At 40.7% G+C, this 11,302-nt stretch overlaps 1 pseudogene; it reads right to left on the reverse strand.

The window, feature by feature from the left end:
* Nucleotides 1-6,557: 6,557 nt before the first annotated feature.
* LOC127666108 (60S ribosomal protein L7a-like) lies at nt 6,558-7,719 on the reverse strand (annotated as a pseudogene).
* Between the last annotated feature and the right edge of the window lie 3,583 nt (nt 7,720-11,302).

Below are 11,302 nucleotides of genomic sequence, written 5' to 3' on the forward strand. Positions count from 1 at the left end.
CAGGGTCCTCTGGAAGTGTCATGCTCAGTTTTCTTAGGAACTGCCAGACTGATTTCCATAGTGGATGTACCATCTTACAATCCCACCAGCAGTGGAGGAGTGTTCCTTTCTCCATATCCTTGCCAACACCTGCTGTCTCCTGAGTTTTTAACCTTAGCCATTCTTATTGGTGTGAGGTGAAATCTCAGGGTTGTTTTGATCTTTATTTCCCTAATGGCTAATGATGTTCAGCATTTCATAAGGTGCTTCTTGGCCATCCGAATTTCTTCAGGTGAAAATTCTTTGTTTAGGTCTCTACCCCATTTTTTAATAGGGTTATTTGGTTCCCTGGGATCTAACTTCTTGATTTCTTTGTATATATTGGATATTAGCCCTCTATCTGATGTAGGGTTGATGAAGATCTTTTCCCAATTTTTTGATTGCCATTTTGTCCTTTTGACAGTGTCCTTTGCCTTACAGAAACTTTGTAATTTTATGAGGCCTCATTTGTCAATTCTTGATCTTAGAGCATAAGCTATTGGTGTTTTGTTCAGAAACGTTTCCCATGTGCCTAGGTCCTCAAGGGTTTTCCCCAGTTTCTTTTCTATTAGTTTCAATGTGCTTGGTTTTATGTGGAGGTCCTTGATCCACTTGGAGTTGAGCTTAGTACAAGGAGATAAGAATGAATCAATTAGCATTCTCCTGCATGCTGACCTCCAGTTGATCCAGGACCATATGTTGAAAAGGCTATCTTTTTTCCACTGGATGTTTTCAGCTCCTTTGTCAAAGATCAAGTGACCATAGGTGTGTGGATTCATTTCTGGGTCTTCAATTCTATTCCATTGGTCCACTTGCCTGTCCCTGTGCCAATACCATGCAGTTTTTAACACTATTGCTCTGTAGTATTGATTTATGTCTGGGATACTAATACCCCCAGAAGTTCTTTAACTGTTAAGAATAGTTTTAGCTATCCTGGGTTTTTTGTTATTCCAGATAAATTTGAGAATTGCTTTTTCTAACTCTGTGAAGAACTGAGTTGGGATTTTGATGGGGATTGCATTGAATCTGTATATTGCTTTTGGCCAGATGGCCATTTTAACTATATTAATCCTGCCAATCCACAAACATGGCAGATTTTTCCATTTTCTGAGGTCTTCGATTTCCTTCTTCAGAGACTTGAAGTTCTTGTTGTAAAGATCTTTCACTTGTTTGGTTAGAGTCACACCAAGATACTTTATATTGTTTGTGGTCATTGTGAAGGGTGTCATTTCCCTAACTTCTTTCTCAGCCTGCTTATCCTTTGAGTATAGGAAGACAAGTGATTTGCTTGAGTTGGTTTTATAACCTGCCACTTTGCTGATGTTCTCTGGTGGAGTTTTTTGGGTCACTTAAGTATACTATCATGTTGTCTGCAAATAGTGATAATTTGACTTCTTCCTTTCCAATTTGTATCCCCTTGACCTCCTTATGTTGTCTAATTGCTCTAGCTAGAACTTCAAGTACTATATTGAAAAGATATGGAGAGAGAGGGCAGCCTTGTCTAGTCACTGATTTTAGTGGGATTGCTTCAAGTTTCTCTCCATTTAGTTTGATGTTGGCTACTGGTTTATTGTATATCGCTTTAACGATGTTTAGGTATGGGCCTTGAATTCCTGTCCTTTCCAAGACTTTTAGCATGAAAGGATGCTAAATTTTGTCAAATGCTTTTTCAGCATCTAATGAAGTGATCATATGGTTTTTTTCTTTGAGTTTGTTTATGTAGTGGATTGCATTGATGGATTTCCTTATATTGAACCATCCCTGCATGCCTGGGATGAAGCCCACTTGATCGTGGTGGATGATCATTTTAAGGTGTTCTTGGATTCGGTTGGCAAGAATTTTATTGAGTATTTTTGCATCGATATTCATAAGGGAAACTGGCCTGAAGTTCTATTTCTTTGTTGGATCTTTGTGTGGTTTTGGTATCAGTGTAATTGTGGCTTCATAGAACGAGTTGGGTAGTGTTCCTTCTGTTTCTATTTTGTGGAACAGTTTGAAGAGTATTGGTGTTAGGTCTTCTTTGAAGGTCTGATAGAATTCTGCACTGAAGCCATCTGGTCCTGTACTTTTTTTGGTTGGGAGACTTTCTATGACCCTTTTATTTCTTTAGGGGTTATGGGACTGTTTAGATGATATATTTGATCCTGATTTAATTTTGGTGTTTAGTATCTGTCTAGTAAATTGTCCGTTTCCTCCAGATTCTACAGTTGTGTTGATTATAGGCTTTGGTAGTAAGATCTGATGATTTTTTGAATTTCCTCGGTTTCTGCTGTAATATCTCCCTTTTCATTTCTAATTTTGTTAATCTGGATACTGTCTCTGTGCCCTTTGGTTAGTCTAGCTAAGGGTTTATCTATCTTGTTGATTTTCTCAAAGAACCAGTTCTTGGTTTTGTTGATTCTTTGTATGGTTCTCTTAGTTTCTACTTGATTGATTTTGGCCCTGAGTTTGATGATTTCCTGCCTTCTACTCCTCCTCGGTGAAATAGTTTCTTTTTGCTCCAGGGCTTTCAGGTGTGTCATTAAGTATGCTCTCTCCATTTTCTTTTTGGAGGCACTCAGGGCTTTGAGTTTTCCTCTTAGCACTGCTTTCATTGTGTCCCATAGATTTGGGTATGTTGTGTCTTAATTTTCATTAAATTCTAAAAAGTTTGATTTTTTTTCTTTTTTTCTTCCTTGACCAAGGTATCATTGAGTAGAGTATTGTTCAGTTTCCATGTGTATGTGGGCTTTCTGTTGTTTTTGTTGCTATTGAAGACCACACTTAATCCACAGTGATCTGATAGGAGGCATGGGATTATTTCCATCTTCTTTTATTTGTTGAGATCTGTCTTGTGACCAATTATATGGTCAGTTTTGGAGAAGGTACCATGAGGTGCTGAGAAAAAGGTATATTCTTTTGCTTTAGGGTGAAATGTTCTCTCTATATATCTGTTAAATCTAATTGGTCCAAAGCTTCAATTAGTTTCACTGTGTCCCTGTTTAGTTTCTGTTTTCCTGATCAGTCCATTGAGGAAAGTGCAGTGTTGAAGTCACCCACAATTATTGTGTTAGGTGCAATGTGTGCTTTGAGCTTTAGTAAAGTTTCTTTTATGAATGAGGGTGCCTTTGCATTTGGAGCATAGATGTTCAGGATTGAGAGTTCTTCTTGGTGTGTTTTTCCTTTGACTAGCAAAAGTGTCCCTCATTGTCTTTTTTGATGACTTTAGGTTGAAAGTCAATTTTATCTGATATTAGAATGGCTACTCCAGCTTGTTTCCTGAGACCATTTGCTTGTAAAATTGTCTTCTAGTCTTTTACTCTAAGGTAGTGTTTGTGTTTGACACTGAGGTGTGTTTCCTGTATGCAGCAAAATGTAGGATTCTGTTTACGTATCCAGTCTCTCTTTTTTTTTATTTCTTAATTATATGTAAGTACACTGTAGCTGTCTTCAGACACCCCAGAAGAGGGCCTCAGATCTTGTTAGAGATGGCTGTGAGCCACCATATGGTTGCTGGGATTTGAACTCATGACCTTTGGAAGAGCAGTCGGTGCCCTTAACCACTGAGCCATCTCTCCAGCCCACGTATCCAGTCTCTTAATTTATGTCTTTTTATTGGGGAATTGAGTCCATTGATGTTAAGAGATATTAAGGAATAATGATTATTACTTCCTGTCATTTTTGATGTTTTTATATTTGTTTGGTTATCTTTTTTTGGGTTTGATGAAAGAAGGTGACTATCTTGCATTTTCCAGGGTGAAGTTTCCCTCCTTTTATTGGTGTTTTCCTTCTATTATCCTTTGTAGGGCTGAGTTTGTGGTAAGATATTGGCTGAACTTGGTTTTGTCATGGAATATCTTGGTTTCTCCATCTATGGTGATTGAGAGTTTTGCTGGGTATAGTAGTTTTGGCTGTCATTTATGTTCTCTTAGAGTCTGCATGAGATCTTCCCAGGATCTTCTATCTTTCATAGTCTCTGGTGAGAAGTCTGGTGTGATTCTGATAGGTCTTCCTTTATATGTTACTTGGCCTCTTTCTCTTACTGCCTTTAATATTCTTTCTTTGTTTAGTACATTTGGGGTTTTGATAATTATGTGACAGGATGTATTTCTGTTCTGGTCCAGTCTGTTTGGAGTTCTGTAGGCTTCTTGTATGTTCATGGGCATCTCTCTCTTTAGATTAGGGAAGTTTTCTTCCATAATTTTATTGAAGATATTTGCTGGCCCTTTAAGTTGTAAATCTTCACTCTCATCTATGCCTATAATCCTTAGGTTTGGCCTTCTTAATGTGTCCTGGATTTCCTGGATGTTTTGGGTTACAAACTTTTTGCATTTTGCATTTTCTTTGACTGTTGAGTCCATGGTTTCTATGCTATCTTCTGCATCTGAGATTCTTTCTTCTATCTCTTGTATTCTGTTTTTGATATTTGCATTTATGGTCCCTGATTTCTTCCCAAGGTTTTCTATCTCCAAGGTTGTCTCCCTTTGTGATTTCTTAGTTGTTTCTACTTCTGTTTTTTAGCTCCTGGATGTTTTTGCTCAGTTCCTTCACTTGCTTGTTTGTGTTTTCCTGTAATTCTTTGAGAGATTTTTGTGTTTCTTCTTTCATGACTTCTGCCTGTTGATCAAAGTTCTCCTGTATTTTTTTAAGTGATTTTTGCATTTCCTCCTTATTGGCTACTATCGTTTGACCCATATTCTCCTGAATTTCTTTAAGTGATTTTTGTGTTTCCCTTGTAAGGGCTTCTATCTTTTGATCATTTTTTCTCCTTAATTTCTTTAAGAGATTTTTTTTATGTCCTTCATGTGTTCTTGTAACAGCATCACGACCAGTGATTTTACATCCAAATCTTGCTTTTCTGGTGTGTTGGGGTATCCAGGTCTTGCAATTAATGGAGAATTGGGTTCAGATACTGACATATTGCCTTGATTTCTGTTAGTAATGCTCCTACATTTTCCTTTTGCCATCTAGATCTCACTGGTGTTAGTTGGTCTTGTTGTCAATGCAGGACTCACCCTTGCAAGATGCCTCCCTGCAGCCGGCCTCCAGATGCACTGCTGGCCCTCTGCACTGCTTGGGGACTGGGCACATGGCCCAGGCTGCTTCTGATGTAGAGGTGGTGATCGGAAGGCTCCTGCCAGTGGCCTCTGGATGGATCCTCTGCTTTTCCAGGTCAGAGGGATTCACCTGAGCAAGCTGCCTCCCTGTGGCTGGCCTCCAGATGCACTGCTGGCCCTCTGTACTGCTTGGGGATGGGGCACGTGGCCCAGGCTGCTCCTGATCCAGAGGTGAGGACTGGAAGGCTCCTGTCAGAGGCCTCCAGATGGATCCTCTGCTTTGCCGGGTCAGACGGACTCACCCGAGCAAGGTGCCTCCCTCTGGCTGGCCTCCAGATGCACCGCTGACCCTCTGCCCTGCTTCCAAAGATGTTCTTGAATTCTGGATCTGCATTTACTCTTTTAAGGTTTGGTTTTCCTCATCTGTACAAATGAGGAGTTTAATATCTACCTTCTAATGTTGTTCTTCAGGTGCAGCTGAAAGAAGTGCTTAGCACAATATGAAGTGCTTTAAGTATCCAGTGACAGGTAATTAATTAGTTTTAAATGTTATGGTATTGCACTATTTTTTTAATGTATGCATAATCAAATTTATCATAGGCAGAGGTTTCAGACTGGTGTCTGACTATCACCTCAGTACCCACATAAGCAAAGAGCTCAAAATTCATGATAAGTTTTCCTTTTCCCATGAGCTTCTTATGTTTGTTTTGTGTTTTCTTCAACAAAATACTATTTGAGGGGAGACACTGTGGATGTTGTTTCAAGACAGGATACATTTTTTTGGATATTTTCTTTATTTGCATTTCAATTGTTATCCCCTTTCCTGGTTCCCTCCCCCACCCAGAAACTCCTATCCCATCCTCCTTCCCCCTGTTTCTATGAGGGTGTTCTTCTACCCACCCCAATCCTTCCTCTCTACCCTCGATTCCCCTACACTGGGGCATCTATCAAACCTTCACAGGACCAAAGACCTCACGTCTCATTGATGCCTGACAAGGCCATCCTCTGCTATGTATGTGGCTAGAGCCATGGGTCCCTCCATGTGTATTCCTTGCTTGCTGGCTTAGTCCCTGAGAGCTCTGGGGGGGTTGGTTGGTTGATATTGTTGTTCTTCCTATGAGATTGCAAAGCCCTTCAGCTGACAGGATACATTCTATTTGGTAGGAAAAGTGCTTTTGTTTGTTTGTAATTTAATCATTACTTGACATTTGTAAGAATCGAATTAAAATCAATTTAATTATAAACAGTTGACTAACCTGAGGCAGAATATTTGGAAGCAAATACGAATGTGGAGCTTTTTGCTTGATTCACAATCTGTTTAAAAACTCATATTACATGTACATGTGAATGTGTGCATGCTTGTGTGCCTGCGTGTGTGCCTTTGTGGCGTGCCTCTGTGCCTCTGTGTGTGTGTGTGTGTGTGTAAAAGAGGAAAAGAGTTGATTATTTTGTTTTAAGATAATTTTTGTAATTATATGTATGTACAGAAAACTTAGTGTTCATTTAACCCAATTTAGTGGCGAGTTCTTTAGCCTTTGCCTTTTCCAACTTTGCAGTGCGAGCCACAGACTTAGGACCCAGGATGTTGCCTCCCCAGTGGCTGCAGATATCGTCATATCTGTCATTATAATTGGTTCTAGTAGCTTCCACCAGCTTAGCCAGAGCACCCTTGTCTTCCGAGTTAACCTGTGTGAAGGCAACAATGGTGCGTGTCTTCCTGTGGACCAGGCACCTCAACCTGGCCTTTCCCTTGATGATGCAGCAGGGCACCCCATCTTTTGCACAGGGCAGGCAAGGAAACCACCAGCTCAGTGGGGTCTACATCATGGGCAATTACCACCAGCTGAGCCTTCTTATTCTCCACCAAGGTGGTGACTGTATTGAGTTTTGCTTGGGGGATGGGGTGGATTGTCGCGACCACCCTTGCCAGCAAGGAATGACACATCGCAGGAAGATCTTCTTCAAGCAGTTTATTCCCAGGGGGATTAAAAAACACCTGGACACAGGTCATTCTGCAAGGAGAATGCACCCCCCCCCAAACCTTACTGAGAGACCAGCAATATATATACTAGAGACCAGGGAAGGGAACAGGAAAAATTAGTTATAGTCATAGGTCAGGTACCTGGGAAGTCCGTACCACACCGGGCAGGAAGGCAGGAATCAAGCTAAGCCACGGGATGTTTTGCTCTCAAGAAACCTGTGCAAACAGCTCAGCTGGGGGTGTTGAGCCAAGCTCTCTGGCTCCCAGCAGTGGATAGGTGGTCTCTTAGTTGGGACGTCCCCTTTGCCAGAAGCTCTCTTCTCAGCAAGGGCCAGTAGCCTTTGCTCCTTCTCTTTCGTTGTCTCTGGCCTGTACCTGTGGGCAAACTTAAGCAGCTGAGTAGCTGTTTGCCTATCCAGGGCCTGGGTGGACTGGTTAATGGCAGGAGGGACTTTGAGCTGCTCACAGAGGATGGCTCTTTGCCACTGCAGCCTGATATAGGGTGACCATTTGATGAAGCATGTTAGGTGTCTTTTGGGCTGGATGTCCTGCCCAATGCTGAAGTTCTTGGGCCTTTTCTCAAACAAAGGATTCACCACCGTTTTGGCCTCTTGTTTCTTGACGATGGTGGGGGGCTGGGGCCACCTTCTTCCCCTTGGCCTTCTTTCCTTTGGGCATCTTGCTCTGCTGGGGGAAATATCAAGAGTTGATTATTAAAAAAGAGAAGACATGGGGAAAAGAAAGTATAAGCATCAAAAATGAAAAATTTTTTGAAGTGCCCTTTCAATTTAGGAAATATAAGAAATTAATAGTTTTGTGTCCGTTTTCCAAGTTGAAAGCCATGACTCCTAGTGAAAATAACTTTTTTCCTTTTGTAGAGTGAGAGGATAGGTTCTTGATAATATTCTTTGTTTTCCATTTCCTGTGGATGGCAAGTACTTGATTAATTATTCATATGACTTGATAATGCAAGCACCTCTTAAAGAGGAAGCTCTTCTGAGGTATTTCACCTCTCTTTATTCAGCATTCAGGAGATGTATTACTTCTCCCATGATTAGTAGAGAAGAGGAAGATGTATTTCCTGTTTTTGAATTTGTCTATCTCCATTTCAAATTCAACTGAAGCTGAGAACGCTAGAATCTTTTGCATTGATGACTAAGTCTAGATTCTACGTGACTGCTTCTCTCTGCCTGGCAGTGTAGTGCAAGGTAAGTGTTAGCGCACCCCAAAATACTAGACAGGAGCTGATCTGATCTGATGCAATCACACCAGGGCCTTTATTGAGCTAGCTCGGGCCCCTCAGTCCACCACGGACAAGTAGGATAGTTTTGTTGGAGAGGAGGCCTGAATATCTATCTGGGTAAGATTTTACGGAAAGCTTTAAGTGGGTGGGTGGATGGTGTATGTGTTTCTAGCCTGGGAAGCATCTAATTGGAGAGCTACTATGGCCTTTAGCATGATTGGCTGCTGCTAGGAGTCAAACCATAAACTTCACTTTTACATCCCTCTGCATTGGTGGGCGTTAGGCAGGGGGTGGGTTTATTGGGGATTAACGTGGAAACACTGGATTTGTTGGGGGAGATTAACCTGAAAAACCTGTGGTTTTGTTGGGGATAGCCTAGAAACTGGAGCTAGGCTCTTGGGTTTTGTTGGTGGTAACTTGGAAACTAATGCTAGGTACCAGCCTGTTAGTTTACTTGAGTTCTAACTTAGGTAAAGTTCTCTAAAATGGAGCCTGAATGTAAATGATTTGGTCTCTCAGCAGCTGCTATGTTTAAAGGTGATCTTGTGTAGGCTTTCCTATTAGAGAAAACATTGGCAAAATGTAAGATCTTAAGTAAAGTTTGTATTCTTTGAGAGAGCAGTTGAATTTGTCTTTCATACCAGTAGAAGGAATCTATTTTTTTTTTTTTTTTGCAGAAATTTCTGTGTCTTGTGTGAGGTTGTTCTTTGTTTCTTTTTCCTTCTTTCTGCCTTTTTCTTTGTTTCTCCTCCTCCTCCTTCTCTCCTTCTCCTCCTCCTTCTCCTTCTCCTTCTTCTTCTTCATCTCCTTTTCCTCCTTCTCCTCCTTCCTTCCTCCTCCTCCTCCTCATTCTCCTCATCCTCCTTCTTCTCCTTCTTCTTTAAGGAAACACAGACAGAGAGAAAATGAATATTTTTCCAACTTTTCTGTCTTGGTTAGATTTGATTGTCAATTTGATACAAATTATAGTCACCTGGGAAGAAGGAACCTAAGTGAAGAAGTGCTTAGGTCAGATTGGCTTGTGGCTATTTCTGTGAAAAATTGTCTTGATTGAAAGGACAAAGCTCACCATGGGCAGCACCATCCTTAGGCTGGTGGGCCTGAGCTGTCTGAGAAAGCTAGCTGAGTATGAGCCAGAGAACAGGCCAGGCCTGCTTGGTTTAGCATAGAGCCTGCTTGATCTCCTTCTCTGGCTTACCGCAATAGTAGATCATGACCTGGAATATAAGTTGAAATGAAATGTCCTTTTCTCCCAATGCTGCTTTTGTTCAGCAACAAGAATCAATCTAGAACACCTGACCAACATATGGAGTAAGTTGTATAATTGGTATCTTCAATGTCTTTGCTTATTTCTATTTCTATTTCATTGAGACGTGCAATATCATGACCTTGTGAGTACTCCAACCAACTAGAACAATTATGGAAACTCTATTTAGAAGCATTATGAGAACACTTGGCTGGAAAAACATCTCAGTGGGTAAAGTGGTTACCTAGAAAGCGTGAGGACCTGAGCTGGGGTTCCCAATACCCATGTAAAAGGCAGAGAAATGAAGCTGATACTGACCTAGATTCATCACTAGTGGCTAGTCCTTCCTTCCTTCCTTCCTTCCTTCCTTCCTTCCTTCCTTCCTTCCTTCCTTCCTTCCTTCCTCCCTCCCTCCCTCCCTCCCTCTTTCCCTCCCTCCCTCTTTCCCTCCCTCGCTTGCTTGCTTTCTTTCTTTCTTTCTTTCTTTCTTTCTTTCTTTCTTTCTTTCTTTCTTTCTTTCTTTCTTTCTTCTTTCTTTCTTTCTTTTTCCTTCCTTCCTTGCTTTTTTCCTTCCTTTGTTTCTGTCTCTTCCTCTCTCCTTCTCTCTCTGTCCCTCTCTGTCTCTCTGTCTCTGTCTCTCTCTGTCTCTGTCTCTCTGTTTCTCTGTCTCTCTGTCTCTCTGTCTCTCTCTCTCTGTGTGTTTGTGTGCATGATGCTTGTATGCCCCGTTCCCATGGAGGCCTGAAGAAGGCATCACAACCCTTGGAGTTGGAGTTACAGGTGTTTTGAAGCACCTATTTTGGGTGCTTCGACTTGAACTTGGGTCCCCTGGAGGAAGAGTACTATGTGCCCTTAACTGCTAAGCTATCTCTTCTGATGTAGGTTGTCCTGTTAACCTGTAGTCTGCTACCTTCTTGCTGCTTCTTCACTTTACCCTTCTTGGTCATATGTGTAAAGAGAGGAAAAAGGGAAAGATCATTCTTGTTGCTTCTTTGCAAAGCATGACGTCATTCTCCTCAGGATCTCTTTCATTCCAAAAGGCTCCCATATATAAAATTTAATAGGACACAATTCAGCCCAATGCAGATTTTTCCCCATTTAAAGCTACTACAAATAAGACAACCTTGAATAGCTGCATATAAGTCATTGTTAGAACATAATTTACTTTCTTTTGTATAAACACCCAGAACTAAGCTGGATAATCCTTCTGATAAATACATGTTTAAAAACATGAAGACTACTGAACAGATTTTGAAGTATTCTATTTGTATCATGAGTATACATTTTAGTTTTGAGATATCCTTGGGAATGTTTGATATGGTAAGCTTTTAAAATGATAATATATTGCGGGTTTAATTTGTATTTCCCTAATGACTAGATGCACACTTATCCATTGATGTTCCATTGTGTATTTCCACTGGTAAATACTTGTTCAAATATTTGTTCATTTAAAACATCTGGTTCCTTTTTTTCTTATGGTTGTAATTTAAAAGTGCTTCACATATGTCCCTGAATGTATGCTTATTTTTCCTGGTATTAAAAACTTTTTAATCAAATGTGTGACTTCCAAGTATTTTTCCCTATTGTTTAGCTTGGACTTAATTCTTTTACTAGTGTCTTCCATTTTTTTTTTAAATTTATATTAAGTTTATTTTTTATTTATTGAAAAGGGAAGTAAAAGTACTTTATGAAACCAGGCGATAGTGGCACACACCTGTAATCCCAGCACTCTGGGAGGCAGAGGCACGCGGATTTCTTAGTTCGAGGTCAGACTGGTC

Source organism: Apodemus sylvaticus, chromosome 15 (assembly GCF_947179515.1).
Source record: "Apodemus sylvaticus chromosome 15, mApoSyl1.1, whole genome shotgun sequence".
NCBI classification, from domain to species: Eukaryota; Metazoa; Chordata; class Mammalia; order Rodentia; family Muridae; genus Apodemus; species Apodemus sylvaticus.